Source organism: Hemiscyllium ocellatum, chromosome 19, assembly GCF_020745735.1.
Source record: "Hemiscyllium ocellatum isolate sHemOce1 chromosome 19, sHemOce1.pat.X.cur, whole genome shotgun sequence".
NCBI lineage: Eukaryota > Metazoa > Chordata > Chondrichthyes > Orectolobiformes > Hemiscylliidae > Hemiscyllium > Hemiscyllium ocellatum.
In genome coordinates, this window is record NC_083419.1 from 9,036,344 (window position 1) to 9,057,362 (window position 21,019).

At 43.9% G+C, this 21,019-nt stretch overlaps 1 protein-coding gene across 1 annotated transcript in view; it reads left to right on the forward strand.

Moving 5' to 3' along the window:
* The first annotated feature begins 4,349 nt into the window (after positions 1-4,349).
* The window catches only part of LOC132824852 (monocarboxylate transporter 2-like), a 291,555-nt gene continuing 274,885 nt past the window's right edge, over positions 4,350-21,019 (forward strand). Inside the window, exon 1 of the mRNA XM_060839639.1 lies at positions 4,350-4,376. The gene's annotated coding sequence lies outside the window, so the exon portion shown is untranslated. The remainder of the gene's footprint in view (positions 4,377-21,019) is intronic.

A 21,019-nucleotide genomic window follows, 5' to 3' on the forward strand; every position in this document is an offset into this window, starting at 1 on the left:
GGTAAAGGCTTTGTCAGAGAGATGTTTCTAACAGTTGACGTCAATTGGGGCAGCAAGGTGGCTCAGTGGTTAGCACTATTGCTTCACAGCGCCAGGAACCCAGGTTTGATTCCAATCTTGGGCGACTGTGTGGAGTTTGCACATTCTCCCTGTGTTTGCGTGGGTTTCCTCCAGATGCTCCAGTTTCCTCCCACAGTCCAAAGATGTACAGGTTGGGTGAATTGGCCATGGGAAATGCAGGGTAACAGGGATGGGATGGGTCTGGGTGGGATGCTCTTCAGAGGATCAGTGTGGACTCGATGGGCCACATGGCCTATTTCTACACCATAGAGCTCTATGATTCTATGCTAATGGTGAAACGCTTAGAAACTCCAGAGAAGGAGTTGTTGTTAAAGCACTGCAGCAGCCCAGAAAATCTGAAGTTGCATTGTTGGGTGAAAAGGGGCAGCGATGTGACCCACTGAAAACCCCCGAATGGAGAAACCTGCTCACATCCCAGTGGAAGGGCTGCTGCAAGAGGTGTGGCTAGAGGCACAGGTCCAGTCAAGACTGATATAACCCTACAGAGGCTGATCTCCTCTCATCAAGTCACCCTTTATTGACACTGACCCAACTCCCTCACAGCCAGCTCTCAGAGTAAACAGAGCCTCTGACACTTCTGTTTATATCTGTCAGCCAGGGCGTCCTGATTGGGCCAGGTTAACAGCTCCAGTGAAGCCATATTTTAAGAGGTCCACCTGGCTGACCTCGTTACCATCGTTACAAAGACCGTAGCGGTAAAAGCACTAGAACATGAGCTACATGGGGAGATGTCATTGTTGTCATATGTGTCCATTCTTGCAAAGGAAAAGGGGTTTTGAGAGCATCAGCAGCAGGGCTCCTCATTGTAACAACTATTTTCAGGCTTTGTCAGAAACAGGTATCTGAGAGAGGAACCGTTTCCACCAAGTTTGCAATTTGTTAAAGACTCTAGCAATCATCATCATCATTGTTGGTACTTATATGATTCCTGAAGAAGGGCTTATGCCCGAAACGTTGATTCTCCTGCTCCTTGGATGCTACCTGACCTGCTGCGCTTTTCCAGCAACACATTTTTCAACTCTGATCTCCAGCATCTGCAGTCCTCACTTTCTCCCACTTATATGATTGTCAACCTAGGAAATTTTATGGCACTGGTCATAGTATCTGCAGGCCCTTGTGAGGCTGATGATTCCAATCCTAGAGCCACATGTCCAACTACACTTTTAGCAGGTGTTTCTGGGAGGTGGAAATGGTCCTTCACCTTGTCATCATTGGCATTCCTTTCTCTGGTTCCCTTTTTGCACTTCTTCTTGTTGATAGTGGTTTCAAAGAATTGTACAGGAGCCTCCTCCACGTCAATTTCTTCTGGATGATTGTTTCCCAGATGTTGACATCTGTGGCACATTTCTTGAGGGAAGTCTTTGTGGAGTCTTTCAAGTGCTCCTTTTGTCCTTGTCCCATCTGAGTGTATTCTATCAGCTGGGCAAACATTTCTTTGGCAATCTGAACTCGGGCATCCTAAACATGTGGCTGGCCCAGTGATGTTGCTTTTGGACCATCATGGCCTCAGTGTTAGTGGTGTTAGCTGTTTCAAGGGCTCTGGTATTTGGATACCTGTTCTTTCAGTGGATATGAAATATCTGTGTCAAACAAAATTGATGGTACTACTTAAGAGCTGAGAGACGACTCTTGCATTATATCAAAGCGGTATGGTGCACTTCCTTTGTTGGTACCAATGGCTGATATGGGATAGTCATTACTCGCTAAGGTTTTAAGCCTAGGAAGAGTTAGGAATTTTTTTAATGCGTTCATCATCCATGGACGTGAAATGCCTTTTAGTCATAAGATGATCATGGAACAATGAGGCCTTTTAAGCTTCTGATTCTCTGGGCTCCTGAGAAATGCTTTACCTGCTGATATATCATCTTTATCCAAACATACAATCATAAATTTTGTTCATTCACAAGACATGAGCATCATTGGCTGAGTCAGAATTCATTGTCCATCCTTGTTTGGCCTTGAGAGGGTGGGGTGAGCTACTTTCTTGAACCGTTGCACTCCGTGCGATGTGGGTGTATCCACAATTCTGTTAGGAAGGGAGTTCCAGGATGTTGTCCCAATAAGAGTGAAGGGACAACAAAATTGTTCCAAGTCAGGATGGTGAGTGACTGAGAGGGGGACTTGCAGATCATGGCGATCTCATGTAACTGTTGTCTTTCTACTTCTAGATGGAAGTAATCATGGATTTGGAAATTGCTTTCTCAGGAGTCACAATACTTAACATCATGACCTCTTTCTGAATGATCATCATTGATGTACATATTAATTTTCCTGTGGTCAAATGCCACCCAGCAGTTAATTAAATCTCTTTGCATGTTAACCTTAGGATTGCAGTTGGCACTGCTGCCTCACAGCGCCAGGAACCTGGGTTCAATTTCACCCTTGAGCAATGTCTGTGTGGAGTTTGCACAAACACCCTGCGTCTGCATGGATTTCCTTCAGGTGCTCCGGTTTCCTCCCACAATCCAAAGATGTTAAATTGCCCGCCATGTCCAGGATGTGTAGGTTAAGTGAATTAGCCGTGGAATATGCAGGATTAACAGGGATAGGAAGAGGGGTGGGTCTGTGTGGAATGCTCTTTGGAAGGTTGGTGTAGACTCGATGGGCCAAATGGCCTATTTCTACACTGTCAGAATTCTATGATTCTATGGCTTGACGGATTGTTAGATTACCATTCACAGCAACTTGCAGACTGAGGAATCAAACCAAGCTCTTTGTAGGGAGTGGGCAAAGAAGTCACCCTAACCAGTATCTATCACTTTTTTGATGCAGGTTTAAACTGTCAACAGCCTGATATAGTAACAGAGGTGAACCCAGTTGACTCCATGTACTTATCTAAAATAACCAAGCAGCACTTTGCAGCACTCATGTAGGTGGAAATTAAGGTATAATTAAAGCCAATATGTCCTTTTAAATTAGGCATTATGGGCAGCACAGTTTAAATTATCCTCAAAAGTGCCTAACAGAATGTAATACATGACGGATTATCCAGTTCTGGGAGGTTCCAAGATTCCATTCCTAATGTTCCTTGGCATTTTTTTTAATCAGAAAGAGATTATTTCAGAGACTCTCTGTAATTTAGTGATTTCTGGAAGATTCATCTTCATATGTTCTTCAAATTGACAGTGAATGCTTAATTTGTAAGGGAACGTCTCAGAAAGTTTCAATCTTACTTTTAAACATTAAAGTAATCGGGAAGTATATTATTCAGCAAGTAGACTGCCTACTTCGGTTGCCAATCTTATGTCTGACTGCTAAGACTGATCACGCTATTATATTGGTTTGTGTCCAATTTGGCAGCATTTACAGTTGGATACCCTTACTCGCATTGAAATATGAGCAGACCCGTATGGATCTAAAACGCTGATGTATTTAGAAACTTTACAAAGATCATGGACAGAGAGAATATTTAGTGAAAGGGAGAAAGCATCCAGATGTCTGACTGACCCTTGTCAGTGCAGTCAGTTTCCACTGAGAAGATTAAATAAGCATTTGGAGTCAATGTGCTTACTGGATTAAATAGAAAGCATGGTGAAGTTAGCATGGCATGATGTCTGGAAATAGCACAAGCTCATGGCATTTAATATTCGGATGACAGCACATACAGAAGCCTTCCAAATTTATTTTCCGACTTTTGGAAATGCACTTGATGCAATGATATTCTGCATCAAAGGTGAGGATGAACGCTTTCTCCTGTTACCACTCTCGATAATTTGGTCTAGCTGCATTGCGATAATGCAAACCCCTTGCATTGCTTCCTCTGAACCTTCTGGGCTTTCTTGTAAGAATGGAACTTTCAACCAAGTAAGGACAGTCAAAACCCCAGAGACCTTTTGGAATGGCCACTGTTGAAGATAGCCACAGCCCAATTCCATAGGCAAGAGGCTTTTACCTGACATTGGTCAGTATGTCGAGGATAAAGCACAGCCAGACCATCCATTCCAGCACATGAACCATCATCAAGTTGTTTGATTCATGCCTGATTTCTGTCACAACCAGACTCACTTTGGAAATCAATCAGAGGTATGATATCTTTTTGTCTGTTTTTAGATGTAGTTAATATATCCACTTTTTATTTTTGCAAATTTAAAGTCCTGGTTCTAAAGTTGTATTCACTGTTCCTCATAGTGTCATAGAGAGCAATGATTACATGGCACATTTAGCTCTGACAATCTGTTTGACGTCAGCAGATATTATCTGCAAGTCATTTTGAAATATTGCCAATACAGTGATATCCTGGACAGTATTAGTTTGCTGGGTGGAAGTAACCATTAGGCATTCAGACAAGGGAAAAGGTACGTGTAGTTTCAATTTCTTATTTACAAATAGACAATCAAGGATATTTTCATAATATTTTGCACTGAATGGTGAGGGATACGCTTTGGTTCCTGAAATGTTGTAAGCTAAAATTGACATCCTTGTGATCACCTTCACTGTGAAATTAATCTCATTACATTATGAGGTAATGGTACAGCAATAAGCAGGCGGAAACTGCAAGGTGATGATAAGGTTTCTAAACTACAATGGAGAAAGAAGGAACTTGCATTTATTTGGTACTTTTTACATCCTTGTAATAGCCCAATCATTTCACAGACACTTTAGAAGCATCGTCACCGATGTGAGGCAAGGAAACATAGCAGCCAACTCATAATTAACAAAGATTACATAAGCATAATGTGGTAACGAGCACATAATCTATTTTTCAGCGTGATCGCTTGGGAGCAATCCTTTTCTTTTCCTTCAAATAATATTTTGGAATCTCTTGCCTTCACAATGGAGAGGTCAGGTGGTGCCTGACTTTAATCTAAATTATGCTGTTAAGTCTCTAAAGTGGGTTTATGAGCCTACAGCCATACGACTTTGAAGCTAGAATGCTGTCCATAAGCAGAGGCTGAAAGGCTGGATGCTAATCCAATTGTACTCTGCTCTTAAGCCAGGCAGATTTTAATATTATTAGAATAATAATATTAGGACATGAGCATATTTAATTATGATTCTTATCAAGACTTTTCCCAGTGTTAGAAGCTACATGTATGTAATTTGAAAGGTTTGTTTGAATCTCTTATAAACATTTTTAAAAATTTGATAAGTTTGAAAACTGTAACTGTATATAGAGTGTGATTATTTTTGATAGTTCCATCTGTATTTTATCATGGTTGTACTGATACTTTCTACCAACACGTTATGAGATTAACTTTCCAGTACTTCTCCTTAAGGGGATGTGGAGAACAATTGCAAGTTAAGGAGGTCACTTGACCCCTTGAGCCTGCTCTGCCATTCAATCTAATAACAGTCAATCTGATAATTCGATATTCCTGTCTGTCCCCAATAACCTTTCAACTCCTGCCCGATCAAGAAATAAAGTTGGTTTTTGTCTGTGTAAACTACTTGCAACATTAATTTCTTCCTGATAGAATTATAGTGAATTGCTTTGTGAACTATTTTAAAGAAGTGAATAGGGTAAAACAAAAGAGGAAAATTGCGTGCTCTACTTCCAATAGCTCCCACGTGATCTTTTGCATTTACCTAAAGGAGGGGAAGGTATTAAGATTTCACCTGAAAAGCACTTGTTCTGACAGCACAACATTCACTCACTTCTGATGGTACTGAGTTTGCAGCAGAGATAACAACAAAACTATCAGTATTCATGACAAGTATTCCTCTAAAACTGACAGCAGTTCTGGAGTCCATACATGTGCAGAGTCATGTAAAATTCCAAAAGTTTTGAACAATGATTCCATGTCTTTTTCAAGTGTGGGCTTTTGAATGCACCTCAGGCTGCAATCACGTAGTGAACACTGAACTGTTGAAAATTTTTTTCACATTGTCGTCTTGCTGGAACAAAATGAATAAAAGTTATTGAGGGAACTGTAGGCAACAGTGTAGTGTCGACAGTGTGTTGCTGGGAAAGCATGGCGGGTCAGGCAGCATCCGAGGAGCAGGTGAATTGACTTTTGGGCATAAGCCCTTCATCAGGAATGAGGCTTGTGGTCCAGGGGCTGCGAGATAAAAGGGAGGGGAGTGGGCTTGGGGGGAAGGTAGCTAAGAAAGCGATAGGTGGATGAAGGTGAGGGAAATGTTAATAGGTCAGCAGGGCGAGTGATGGACAGGTTAGGAGGGTGGTGCCGAGTTGGAGGCTTGGGACTGGGATAATGTGAGGGGAGAGAAAATGAGGAAGCTGTTGAAATCCACATTTTATCCCATGTGGTTGCAGGGTCCCAAGATAGAATATGAGGCGTTCTTCCTCCAGGCATCAGGTGGTAACAGTTTTGCGGTGGAGGAGGCCCAGGACCTGCATGACCTTGATGGAGTGGGAGGGGGAGTTGAAGTGTTCAGCCACAGGGTTGGAGGGTGTGGGTGTCCCAGAGATGTTCTCTGAAATGATCCGCAAGAAGGTGCCCTGTCTCCCCAATGTAAAGGAGACCACAATGGATGCAATGGATACAGTTGATAACATTGGTGCAGGTACAGGTAAATTTCTGACGGATGTGGAAAGATCCCTTGGGGTCTTGGATGGAGGTGAGGGTGTGGTGTGGCCGCAGGTTTTGAACTTCCTGCGGTGGCAGGGAAAGGTGACAGGAGTGGGGTGTGGGCTGGAGGGGTGTGTGGACCTGACGAGGGAGTGGCGAAGGGAATGGTCTTTTTGAAATGCTGATAGGAGTGAGGAGAGAGATATGTCTTTGGTAGTGGGGTCCATTTGGAGGTGATGGAAGTGGCGGAGGATGATGCAATGTATGCGGAAGTTGGTGGGGTGGAAGGTGAGGACCAGGGGGTTTTTGTCCTTGTTGCGTTAGGAGGGGTGGGGTTCAAGGGCAGTGGTGCGTGAAGTAGAGGTGTTGCACTGGAGGGCATTGTCAATCACGTGGGAAGGGAAGCTGCGACAGTGTAGTGGTAATGTCATTGGACTAGTAATCCAGAAGTCCAACAATGCTCTGGGAACATCCTTAGGGTTATATTTCAACATCTTAAGGAGTACCTTTGACCTATTAGAGCAGGTCAGAGGCAAGGAATCCTGCAGCAAATAACCCGCCTCCTAACTCCCAAAAGTTTATCCACCAACTACAACATACAAGTCAGGAATACTCCCCAGTTGCCTGGATGGATGCAGCTCCAACGATACTCAAGAAGCTTGGCACCATCTAGGACGAAGCAGCTTGCTTGATTGGCACTATATCCAGAAGTATCAGCACCCTCCACAACCTACGCTGAGCTGTACTGCAGGAACTCACCAAGGCTCCTTGGACATCAACTTCCAAATCCATGATCTCTACCAACTGGAAAGCAGTCACATGGGAGCATCACCACCAGTGAGTCCCCTTCCAAGCCACTCACCAGTCTGACTTGAAAATATGACTCCATTCCGTCATTGTAGCTGGGTCAAATTCCTGGAATTCCTCACAGTATTGTGAGTGTACCTGCACTCTGATGACTGCTCTGGTTGAAGAAGGTAACTTAACCTTCTCAAGATGGAGATGGGAAATAAATTTGAACCCAGCAAGTGCAGCCCACATCTCTGAAGAGTAAAGGAAAATAATGAAAAATAAGGCTATTTATTTTTTCATAGAATGTGGGTATTTGCTGCCTATGAATTGCTATTTCAGTTTGGAATAATGGTGTGTCTGGAGTCACTTGAAGCGCAGACCAGGGAGGATTCTCTTCCCGAAAGGACAGGAGTACAGGTCTTTAAACAAGAATTGATGGCAGTTCCATGGACATAATGACCGACACGAACTTTATAGTAATTGAGTTTAAATTCTACCAGTGGTGGTGGGATTGGAGCCTTTGCAGTCAATCCAAAAATGTGTCACCTCCAGTGACATTACCACGGCACCACCATCCCTCCAGAAATCCCAACTCAAATCCCACCACAGAAACTGGTGGAATTAAAATTGAACTCATACGTCTGGGATTAAAATCTTGTCCAATAGCCAGTATAAAACCATTGTCATTTGTTGTCAAAAAAACCTCAACCGGTTCACAAATGGTCTTTGGGGAAGAAAACTGATTATCCTTACCTGATCAGGCTTCCACAGCGCAGTACTTAACTCTTAAAAACTCTCTGAAATGACCATAGCCATTCTTTCAAGGTGTCAAAATGTTACGTAATCAAAGAAAGGAATACATTGGATGGTTCACTAAGAATCATCGAGGGTTCTGGAGATTAAAATGGAAAACCCAACCACTTTGACCCTGCAAAGTTCCCCTTTTTAACATCTGGGGGCTTGTGCCAAATGTGGGAGAGCTGTCCCACAGAATGGTCAAGCAACAGCCGAGCATAGATCAGATGTTGGGAGTCCTGCAGCAAGTAACTCATCTCCTGACTCATCAAAGCTTGTATTTCAGTTAGCTCAGTTGACGTGATGGCTGGTTTATGATGCCAATAGTGTGGGTTCAAATCCTGCACCAGCTGAGGTTACTCTGATGGATTCTGCTTCTCAATCTCTTCCCCCCACCTCATTGTACAAAGTTCTGTGCCCCATATCTCAGGAAGGATGTATTGGCCCTGGAGCATGTTCAGAGGAGATTCACGAGAATGGTCCGAGGAAAGAAAAGCTTAATATATGTGAAACATTTGAGGACTCTAGATCTATACTTGATGGAGTTTAGAAGGATGAGGGGCATCTAACTGAAACATATGGAAGACTGAATGGCCTGGACAGAGTAAATATTGGGAAGATGTTACCAGTGTTAGGAAAGACTAGGACACAAGGGCACAGTCTTAGAGTAAAGAGAAACCTTTTAGACAGAGATAAGAAGAAACTTCTCCAGTCAGAGAGTGGTGAATCTATGGAATTCATTACCACAGAAGACTGTGGAGGTCAGGCCATTGAGTATATTTAAAACTGAGATAGATAGGTTCTTGAGTATCAAGGGGATCAAGGGTTATAGGGAGAAAGTCAGAGAATGGGGTTGAGAAACTTACCAGCCATGATTGAATGGTGGAGCAGACTCAATGAGCTGAATGGCCTAATTTCTGCTCCAATGTCTTATGGTCTTATCTTATAGTCACCTGAGGTGTAGTGATCCTTAGGTTAGACCACCATCAGTCATTCCTCTCTTCTTCTCCAGGGACAGAGCAGGCCTGAGGTCTGGATAAGACTGGGCCAGCTTTACCTTTAGTCACACTCATAGAATCATACCTGAACAATGTCCCACCCATCACCCTCATTGCCACCACTCAGAGTTGGCAGCACGATAATGAGAAGGGGGTTGTCCTGGGAGTCCTCAGCATTGATTCTAGACTCTATAAAGTTCATGGCAACATGTGAAGCATGATTACTAAGTACTAATACCCACATTGATTGGTGAATCAATATTCCTCCGTATTGAAGATCAATTGAAAGAGATAGTAGAGGTGGAAAGGTTATGAAACATATTCTGTGTGGTGGACTTCAATGTCCATCACCAACAGTAACTCAGTGGTAGTATTATTGACCAAGATCTTTGAATCCTAAAGGACATAGCTATTAGACTGGGTCTGTGCCAGGTGGTGAGAAAATCAACAAAGAGAAATGTTCTTGACCTTATCCTCATCAATGTACCTGTCTCTGATGAATCTGTCCAGGCAGCAGTGTCCACCACACAGTCCTTGTAGAGATGAAGCCCTAATCTTTCATTAATTGTAGCCTTTAATTATTTATTGTGTTGTGTGGAATTGCCATTGTGTTGAATGGGATACATTTCTAACAGATCTAACCACTCAAATCCAAGCATCCATGAGGCACTGTGGACCATCAACAGCAGCAAAATTGTATTCAATCACAATGTCCAACCTTGACTATCATATTCTCCTGTCCTCCATTACCATCAAGCCAGGGGATCAACTCTGGAAAAGTGCGGGAGGACATGGTGCTGTGAGTGGTGAATTCTAAACTTTTCACTGAGCCCATTTGAATACAGGTGACAATGAAATCTATTCTAATTCGAATGACATGCAAAGAGTAGCATACGTAATGAGATGCCAAGCTATACAACCGGATTCCTTATGTGCCAATACCAGAATCAGCATGTGACAGACAAGATCAATGTGTTCCCATAACCTAAGTGAATTTCTAATCACGGGGAAGCTCTGCAGCTATGCCATTTCCAGATTTCAACTCTGATCTCCAGCATCTGTAGTCCTCCCTTTCTCCATATCCAAATATGAACAATAGAGGACAGTTCAACAATTAATGTTAGGAAGAGGATTCAAAAATATCCCCATTGTCAATGATGGGGAACTCAGCACATCAGTGCAAAAGACAATGTTTAAGCATTTGCACCAATCTTCAGCCAGCAATGCCAAGTGAATGATCTGTCTTGGTCTTCTCCAGAGGCCCACTACATCAGAGAAGCCTGTCTTTAGCAAATTCAATTTGCTCTATGTGATATCAAGAAATGGCTAAAGGCTCTGGTTGCCACAAAGGCTATGGACCCTGATACATTCCGCCAATAGTGCTGAAGAACTATGCTCCAGAGAAAGCACTAGATAAGCTATACCAGTTACCACACTGGCATCTACCTGAAAAGTTACCCTGTGTACATAATGCAGGAGAAATCCAAACCAGCAAATTATTGTCCCACCAGTCCACTCATGAGCATTTGCAAATGGTGGAGGAGATTGTTAACAATGCTACTGAGTAGTGTTGTCTCAGCAATATCTCATTACTGCCACCCATCTTGGGTTCTACCAGTGTCATTCAGGTTTAATCGTCCTTTCAGCATTGAACCAAACATGGCCAAAAAGGCTGAATTCCAAAGGTGAATGTGGAGTGACTGCACTTTGACATCAAGGCACCATTTGACTGAAAATGGCATCAAGAATCTCAAGTAAAACTTAAATCAATGTGAATTGTGGGAAAACTCTCCACCAATTGGAGTCATACCCAGCACAAAGGAAAAGGCTGTGGTGGCGGAGATCAACTACCTCAAACCTGGGGCATCGCTGCAGGAGTTCTTTCGAATAGCCTCCTATGTCCAGCAATCTTCAGCTTCTTCATCAAAGATCCTCTTTCCATCCTATGGCAAGGTGCTCACTGATGATTGCATGGTTCCATCCATAGACTCCATTTACACAACTCGCTGCCCCAGCAAGGCTGCCAACATCATCATCACACCCTGGCAATGCTGTCCTATATTCCATCCATCAGGCAGAAGATACAGAAGCCTGAACATATACACCAGCAGGTTCAGCAGCAGCTTCTTCCTGGCTGTTGGTGGACTATTGAATTGACTCTCTAGTCTCAAATAATGCTGCTCTTGTATCGCTTCCTGATGAAGGGCTTATGCTCGAAACGTCGAATTCTCTATTCCTGAGATGCTGCCTAACCTGCTGTGCTTTGACCAGCAACACATTTGCAGCTTGTATCGCCTGTGTCATGTTACCTGTCTGCCTTCATCTAAACCTTTTGTTCTATACATTTTTGTTCACTATGATCTGCCTGTACTGCTTATAAAAAAAGCTTTTCACTGTAATTCGGTACACAGGACAAAGAATAAATCAACTCATCAATCAATCAATGATGTTCAGAACTATTTGCAAATCCTGAAATATTGAAGCTCCTTGTGTTCATATGCATCAAGACCCAGATAATATGTAAGTTTAGGTTGATAAATGGGAAGCAAAACTCATGTCACACAAATGCTAGAGATGACCATCTCCAACAAGACAGCATCAAAACATTGCCCTTTGACGTTCATTGACACTACCATTAATGAGGAGGAAGTGAGGACTGCAGATACTGTAGATCAGAGTCGAGAGAATGGTGCTGGAAAAGCACAGCAGGTCAAGCAGCATCCAAGGAGCAGGAGAATCAACCTTTCGGGCATAAGCCCTTCATCATGAATGAATGGGCCAGGGGTCTGAAAGAAATGGGAAGGGGGTGGGGTTGGGGGGAAGGTAGGTGAGAAAACAATAGGTAGATGAAGGTCATAGAGTCATACAGTCAGAGAGATGTACAGCACGGAAACAGACCCTTCGGTCCAACCTGTCCACACCGACCAGATATACCAACCCAATCTAGTCCGACCTGCCAACCACCCGGCCCATAACCCTTGAGACCCTTCCTATTCATGCACGGATCAAGATGCCTTTTAAATGTTGCAATTGTACCAGCCTCCACCACTTCCTCTGGTAGTTCATTCCATACACGTAACACTCTGTGTGTGCAAAAGTTGCCCCTTATGTCTCTTTTATATCTTTCCCCTCTCACTCTAAACCTATGCCCTCTAGTTCTGGACTCCCCCATCCCAGAGAAAAGACTGTCTATTTATCCTATCCATACCCTCATGATTTTATAAATCTCTATAAGGTCACCCCTCAGCCTCTGACACTCCAGGGAAAACAGTCCCAGCCTGTTCAGCCTCTCCCTGTAGCTCAAATCCTCCAACCCTGGCAACATCCTTATAAATCTTTTCTGAACCCTTTTAAGTTTCACAACATCTTTCCGATAGTCACCTTTACCCGTTTCAAGACATCCAGCACTTCCTCCTCTGTATTATGGACATTTTTCAAGATGTCACCATCTATTTCCCTACATTCTATATCTCCCAAGTCCTTTTCCACAGTAAATACTGATGCCAAATACTCATTTAGTATCTCCCCCATTTTCTGCAGCTCCTCAAAAAGGCTGCCTTGCTGATCTTTGAGAGGCCCTATTCTCTCCCAAGTTACCCTTTTGTCCTTAATGTATTTGTAAAAACCCTTTGGATTCTCCTTCATTCTATTTGCCAAAACAATCTCATGTCCCCGAGGGAGAAGGTGATAGGTCAGAGAGGAGGGTGGAGTGGATTGATGGGAAAAGTGGTGGACAGGTCAAGAGGGCAATGCCAAGTAGGAGGCTTGGGACTGGGATAATGTGGGAGAGTGGGAAATGAGGAAACTGGTGAAATCCACATTGATCCCGTGTGGTTACAGGATCCCAAGGTGGAATATGGGGCATTTTTCCTCCAGTGTCAGGTGGTTAGAGTTTGGCGATGGAGGAGGCCCAGGACCTACACGTTCTTGGTGGAGTGGGAGGGGGAGTTGAAGTTCTTGACCACGGGGTGGTGGGGTTGGTGGGTGCAGGTGTCCCGGAGATGTTTTCTGAAACGATCTGCAAGTTGGCGTCCTGTCTCCCCGATGTAGAGGAGACCACAGCGCGTGCAACGGAGACAGTAGATGACATTGGTAAATTTCTGTCAGATGTGGAAGGATCCTTGGGGGCCTTGGACAGAGGTGAGGGTCATGGTGTGGACACAGGTTTTGCTCTTCTTGTGGTGGCAGGGTAGGGTGCCAGGAGTGGAGTGTCGGCTGCTGGGGGTGGGTGTGGATCTAAAAAGGGAGTTGTGGAGGGAATGGTCTCTCCGGAATGCTGATAGGTGTGGGGAGGGAAATATATCTTTGGTGGTGGGGTCCATTTATAGGTGACAGAAGTGGCAGAAGATGATGCGATGTATATGGAGGTTGGTGGGGTGGAAGGTGAGGACCGGGTGGAGGGGGTTCTGTCCTGTTGCATTGTGAGGGGTGGGTTTTCAGGACGGAGGTGAGGGCAGTGGAGGAGATACGCTGGAGGGCATCATTGACCACGTAGGAGGTGAAATTGTGATCAAGGAAGAAGCTCTGATGATCCTCTTTGAAGATCATAATTTCCCCTCCCATGTGGTCGACGATGCCCTCCAGTGCATCTCCTCCACTTCCCACAGTGCCTGTAAAATACAGGACGTTGTGCTAGCTGTCACTCTCTTGCCTCTGAGGGTGGAAGTTCAGAGGTTCAGGAACTATTCCAGAGGTCAAATCCAACATTAGTGCAGGTCCTCAGGGAGTGTGATATTGCCAGAGGTGCTGACATTAAAACAAGATCCAATCTGCCCTTTCAAGTGAATGTGGAGCATTAGATTGGTTAGATCTCTGTTGACGGATGTGGACATGATGTGTCTGTTTCAGTACTGTAAACTTCTATGAGTCTACTATTCAAAGAAGCGAAGGGGCATTCTCTTTGATATTCTGGCTAAGCCCTTTGTCCATTTTCAACAAAGTTTCTAAAAACAGGTTATTTTTCTCATTATTTCACTACTGCTTGTGGAAACTTGCTGTCTGCCCATGATTCTTATGTTTCGTTTTATTTTATCTGAAGAATGCTCCATTAGCTCTGTGCACCGAGGCTGTGAAAGACAATGAATAAATACGGGAACTCTCCTTCCCGCTCCTCTGACTAATCTTTCAGAAAGAAAATAAATATCCAGTTTTTGTTTGACATTTAAAGGTTGAAGTTCCAAGTGCATTCTGTCTGCTTTGAACTTGAGGAGATTGTTTTATTGCAACATGAACAACCTGCATTAGTGAGCCACTGAAATATCACAACAACAAACCTGACGTTGTGGTGAAACTATGAAATGTTACAAAAATGTTTCGTTTGTGGCTTTTGTACTGGCAGCACAGCAGAGACTACATACTGCCTTATTTGTTTTCTTTTTTTTGGAGCTAGACAGTAGGAAGCAGGCATATTTGTAAATTGTACTTACCAGTACAGAGCGCCCAAGGTCAACACACTAGCAACAGTGACATACCCCATGTAAAACACTGACAGATTGCAAATACTTTGAAATTAATTGTACTGGGGGCTGGATGAGCTCCATGAGACCCATAATTATGTTTTCTTTTCAAAATGTATGAATAGAATTCCACAATAATAGCACGTTCTCATAAAAGGTCTGTTTTTGCATTGATTGTATTCAAATTGTTCTTTCTTTGCTGTGTATTATTATGTGAATATTATAGATCGTCTGAGATCTTTGTTATTGAAGCAGACCGTGACTTTGGTTGCAATGACATAGGTAAATGGAGAGACCCAAGGACTGAAGAACTTCTGTCCTGAGACACCCATCAGAACTGGAGTCATCAACTCGAAGCCCTGACTCAACTAGAGGGTAGGAGATGGCCGAGTGGTATTATAGCTGAACTCTTAATACAGACTATTAAAGTTCTTGGGATATGGGTTTGAATCCTGCCTTGGCAGATGGTGGAATTTGGACTCAGTAAAGAATGATGACCATGAATCCATTGCCGATTGTCAGAAAAACCCACCTGGTTCACTAATGTCCTTTGGGGAAGGGAAATTGCCACCCTAACCTGGTCTGGTGACTCCAGACCCCCAGCGATGTGGTTGACTCTCATCTGCTTTCTGGGCAATTAGGGATGGGCAATAAATGCTGCCTAGCCAACCACACCCATCCCACGAATGAATAATGAAAAAAAGAAATGAATAAAGGACAACCTGTCTTCCTCATCCTTGGAATTTCACTTGACATCAAGCCTAGGAGGGGCAGATTAGGAAGGGAGGAGTCAACGAAATGGAGCGAAGGTGGACAAGTTAGCAGGATGGTACAAACTTTGAGGAGCAATGCTTGTACATCGTGACCTCAAACTGTAATCCCCCAAAACAAAAATATATTGGACCCATCTTCAGCATTTTGAATGAAGCACAGGAGCAGGGATATTTTACTGTGACTGTACAGGAGGAAGTGAGGGCTGCAGATGCTGGAGTTCAGAGCTTAAAATGTGTTGTTGGAAAAGCGCAGCAGGTCAGGCAGCATCCAAGGAACAGGAAATTCGACGTTTCGGGCTTATGCCCGAAACGTCGAATTTCGTGTTCCTTGGATGCTGTGACTGTACAGAGTCTTGCTGAGACAAGTTGTGGAATATTGTGAGCAGCATATTGTGAAGACTGATGTTCCTGTTAAAGAGGGAACGCTGCAAAACTTTACCAGACTGATTGCTGGACTAATGGCTGATCTGATAACCCTTAATTCCACTTTCCTGCCTTTTTGCTATAACCCTTGATTCCCTTCCTGATTAAAACTCATTGTATCTCAGCTTTGAATATACTTAATGACCTAACATCGACAACATAGGGCAGCATGGTGGCTCAGTGGTTAGTACTGCTGCCTCACAGTACCAGGGTCCCAGGTTCGATCCCAGTCTCAGGTGACTATCTGTGTGGAGTTTGTACATTCTCCCCGTATCTGCATGTGTTTGCTCTGGTTTCCTCTTACTGTCCAGATTAGGTGAATTGGCCATGCTAAATTGCCCATAGTGTTAGGTGCATTAGTCAGAGGGAAATGGGTCTGGGTGGGTTACTCTTCGGAGGGTCTGTGTGGACTTGTTGGGCTGAAGGGCCTGTTTCCACACTGCAGGGAATCTAATCTAAAACTCTCTGTGCTAAGGAATTTTACACCTCACTGAAAGAAGACATTCCTCCTCATCTCTGTCTTAAAGATGTGCCCCCTGTTCTGAGTTTATACCGTCTGACCCTCTCTCTCCCACAAGGAGAAACAACCTCTCCCCATCTACTCTGTCAAGCCCCTGAGCTATCTTGTATGTTTCAATAAGTTTGCCTTTCATTCTTCTAATTTCCAATGAGTACAAACCCAATCTTCCCAATCTTTCCTCTTAAACACTCCTCCCATACCTGGTCTCAGCTGAGTGAACCTTCTCTGGGCTGTCTTCAATACCAATATATCTATCCTTATGTAACAGGCCCAATACTGTTCACAGTATTCCAACTGTGATGTGATCTATGTCTTAGAACATAGAAAAGTACAGCACAGAACAGGCCCTTTGGCCCACGATGTTGTACCAAGATTTAATCCTAATGTAAAATATAGTAACAACCTACTCACCCCTCAACTCACTGCTATCCATGTGCATGTCCAGCAGTCACTAAATTATCCTTAAGGACTCTGCTTCCACCACCACAGTTGGTAACGCATTCCATGCATTCACAACTCTCTGTGTAAAGAACCTACCTCTGATGTCTCCTTCATACCTTCCACCTAATATCTTCAAACTATGACTTCTCATACCAGTCAATCCTGCCCTAGGGAAAATTCTCTGGCTATTGACTCTATCTATTCCTCTCATTATTTTGTACACCTCAATCAAGTGTTCTCTCTTCCTCCTTCTCTCCAGAGAGACAAATCCAAACTTATTCAACCTTTCTTCATAAGGCAAGCCCTCCAATCCAGGCAGCATCCTGGTAAACCTTCTTTGCACCCTCTCCAAAGCCTCTGTATCTTTCCTATAGTAGGGTGATCAGAACTGGACACAATATTCCAAGTGTGGCCTCACCAGGGACTTGTACAGCTGCAGCAAAACCACACAGCTCTTAAACTCTATCCCCCTGTTGATGAAAGCCAAGACACCATATGCTTTCTTAACAACCCTATCCACTTGGGTGACAACTTTGAGGGATCTATGTACTTGCACACCCAGATCCCTCTGTTCCACCACTCTGCCAATAATCCTGTCTCTAATCCTATATTCTGCACTCGAGTTTGACCTTCCAAAATGCATAATTTTGCATTTCTCCAGGTTGAAGTCCATCTGCCATTTCTCAGCCCAGCTCTGCATCCTGTCTATGTCGCGCTGCAGCCTGCAGTAGCCCTCTATACTATTGACGACACTTCTAACCTTTGTGTCATTTGCAAATTTACTAACCCACCCCTCAAACTCCTCACCCAAGTCAGTTATAAAAACAATAAAGAGCAGAGGCCCAAGTACAGAGCCCTGCGGGACCCCACTCAACCCTGTCCTGCAGGCAGAATACTTTTCATCTAAAACACTCTCTGCCTTCTGTCAGCCAGCCAATTCTGAATCCAGATAGCCAAATCTCCATGTAACCTACACTTCCTGACTTTATGAATGAGCCTACCATGGGGAACCATACCAAATGCCTTGCTGAAATCCATATACACCACATCCACTGCTCGACCGTCGTCAACCTCCTCAAAGAACTCAATAAGATTTGTGAGGCATGACCTGCCCCTCACAAAGCCATGCCGATTGCCTTTAATCACACTATGCTTTGCCAAATAGTCATAAATCCTATCCCTTAGAATTCTTTCCAAAACTTTGGTGACAACAGACGTATATAGTTTTAGCAAAACCTCCCTACTGGTAAACTCTATTCCCTTTGAAGTAAAGGTCACTATTCCATTTGCCTTCCCTTAGACCCAATGAACTCAGTCACTAGCTTTTTGTAATTTATGGACAGGGACTCCCTAATCTGACTCTTCATAGGTTTCTGCAGTCTCAATGCATTTAAATAATATTCATCGTCCACCTCATCATGCATATTTCAATACAGAGCTATAGTAGATTTATTTCCAAGTGTTATTTTCTTTTGATGGTCTTTGCCTTAGGATTATTAATCCAATTACTACAACTCTACATTACTAAAATGCTCTGTTAACCCAAAATAAAGCGTGTTTCTCAATGAATTGCTTACTGGGGGTTGATTGCCTCAGTTGACTGGTTGGCCAGTTTGCAATCAGAGCAATGCCAACAGTGCAAGTTCAATACCTGCACTGGTTGAGATTGCCACATAGAACTCTCCTCCTCAATCTCACCCATCACCTGAGGTGCGGTGATCCCCAGGTTAAACCATCATCAGTCATCTCTCTCTAATGAGAGACCAGGGCTACGTTAACTTTTACTTCAGTTTCTCAGAAGAATGTTGACCTTTTCTTCAATCCCAACTCAATTATGGAGCCATGATGTAATTGTAAGATGTCCAACGTATGCAAAGTCCAAGAGGATGCATTGGACTCTTCATAAGTTTGATCCAACGATGCAGGAGATCTGTCACTCTCAATCAATAAACACAGGATAAATCCAAACCAAATTAAAGCAAATTTATTCAAGTGATGAATTCTACGTCTGTTACTAGTTGATTCATAAATTTGTTTTTATCAAGTTTTGACCTCCAGTGATAATGATGCACGGGCTGTATTCAGGATATTGTTTATATGCAGAATGGCGACATAATGAAATGTCTTTGTCATTTCATGTGATTCACAGTACCATAAAGACAAATACTGTCTTTTATGGAGTCTGAGCACTGACAGAATCATCATTGATAATACAAACTTTACAATAAGTTGGGGAAGTAAAATTATATATACTTGCCTTTGTGGTTTTGTTTAATTGAAGAGTTGTAAGAAAAGAAAATGATTCATTGAAATGATTGTTTCTTGTCCATCCCCACCCATATACCACTTTAGTTCATCCTCTATTAATTCCTCAGAAGCATGACAATCCAATTGCATATTAACTTTCAACATCTCCAAGCCTACCTGTGAGATTCTTCGGAATGTATACAATTACAGTCCTTTCTGCTTTTCAATCCTTTATATGATGCAGGAAGCACCATTGTTTAGCAATTCCCACTGATGTACAGAAGCAGATTGCAGTCTTTCCAAACTGGGAGTTAGAAATATGTTTTGGTTCGGGACAGGTGTTCAGTCATTCTGTTTCCAGCATAAAGTGTTAGTCGATGGAACTGCAGATCTACGGCCATCCAGGACAAAGCAGCCGGCTTGATCCACCACCTTAAGCATTCACGTCCTCTACCACTCATGTACAAAAACTGTGTTAACTCCTAATCATTAGGGTCCATGGGGAGGTCATAGAGAACGTTGATGACTTCCAATATCTCAGGAGTATCCTGATGACCAGAGCAGCTGTTGATGAAGGGATCCAGCATCATGCCAGTGTACTAGTGCAGCCTTTAGCCACCTGAGGAGGAAGATATTTGAGAATAACAACATCAGATCCAATGCAGTGATCATCGTTTACTAAGGTGTGGTGTTTCCCAGCCTGTTGTGTGGCTGTGAGATGCGGATTCTATATTACAGACAGGTGGAGCAGTCCCACCAACACTGGTTGTGCTAGATTCTGTGAATCCTCTGGCAAGACCGATGCACCTACACCAGTATCCTCAATTAGACCAACATCCCCAGCATTGAGGCACTGACCTCCTTCCGTGCCCCGCCCTCCCCTCCCTCGCCCCTGATTGGCTGTGATGGGCTGGGTACGTCGTCCCCATGACCGACACGAGGCTCCCCAGGCAGGTGCTCTCCTCCCAGTTCTGAAACGACAGGCGAGCCCCAGGTGATACAGAGGAAGTGCTTCAGGGATACTCTCAAGGCCTTACTGGGGAAGTGCAGCATTCCCACCGACATCTGGGAATCACTGGCCCAAGGCTGTCCAAAGTAAGGAGGAGCATCCGGGAAGGTGTCTAACACCTCAAGACTTGTTGTTGGGAGAAACGTGGAAACCTGGCACAAACAGCATAAGGAGCGCACTGCCACACCAATGCCCCACCTCCCGCCCCAGTGACCACCAACTGCCCCAAGTGTAACAGAGCCTATGGTAGCCCATTGGTCTGTTCAGACTCCTAAAGACCCCCCCTGAGAGTGGGAGAGAGTCATCCTTATCTGCAAGAGGCCGTCAATGATGATGACAATAACTGTAGTGGGCACCACCTGGAAGATGCCCTGCAGCAACTTACCAATATTCCTTTGAGAATACCCCATCAGCTCTACCCTGTAAAAGGACAGTGGAGGCAGGTACATGAAAATGCCACCATCCTAGTCAACTCCGCCCTGACTTGGAACTATAACGTTGTTACTTTGCTGTGACTGGATTAGAATCCTGGAACTGCCTGAGCAATGGGGCCGAGGAGGTAACTACACCAGATAGATTAAATTACTTACAGAGTGGAAACTGACCCTTCGGCCCAACAAGTCTACACCAACACTCCGAAGAGCGATCCACCCAGACCCATTCCCCTACACCTAACACTATGGGCAATTTAGCGTGGCCAATTCACCTAACCTGCACATCTTTGGACTGGGGGAGGAAACCGGAGCTCTTGGAGGAAACCCACACAGACAAGGGGAGAATGTGCAAATTTCACCCAGACAGTTGCCTGAGGTGGGAATTGAACCCGGGTCCCTGGTACTATGAGGCAGCAGTGCTAACCACAGTGCCACCGTGCAGCCACCTTCTCAAGGACAGTTAGGGATGGGAAACTGATGATAACCTTCCTGGTGACTCTCACATTGCATGGGAGAATTGAAAAAATAATTGGACGTGCAGATCAAATATACAATTCACTGCATTTTGACTGGACAACTG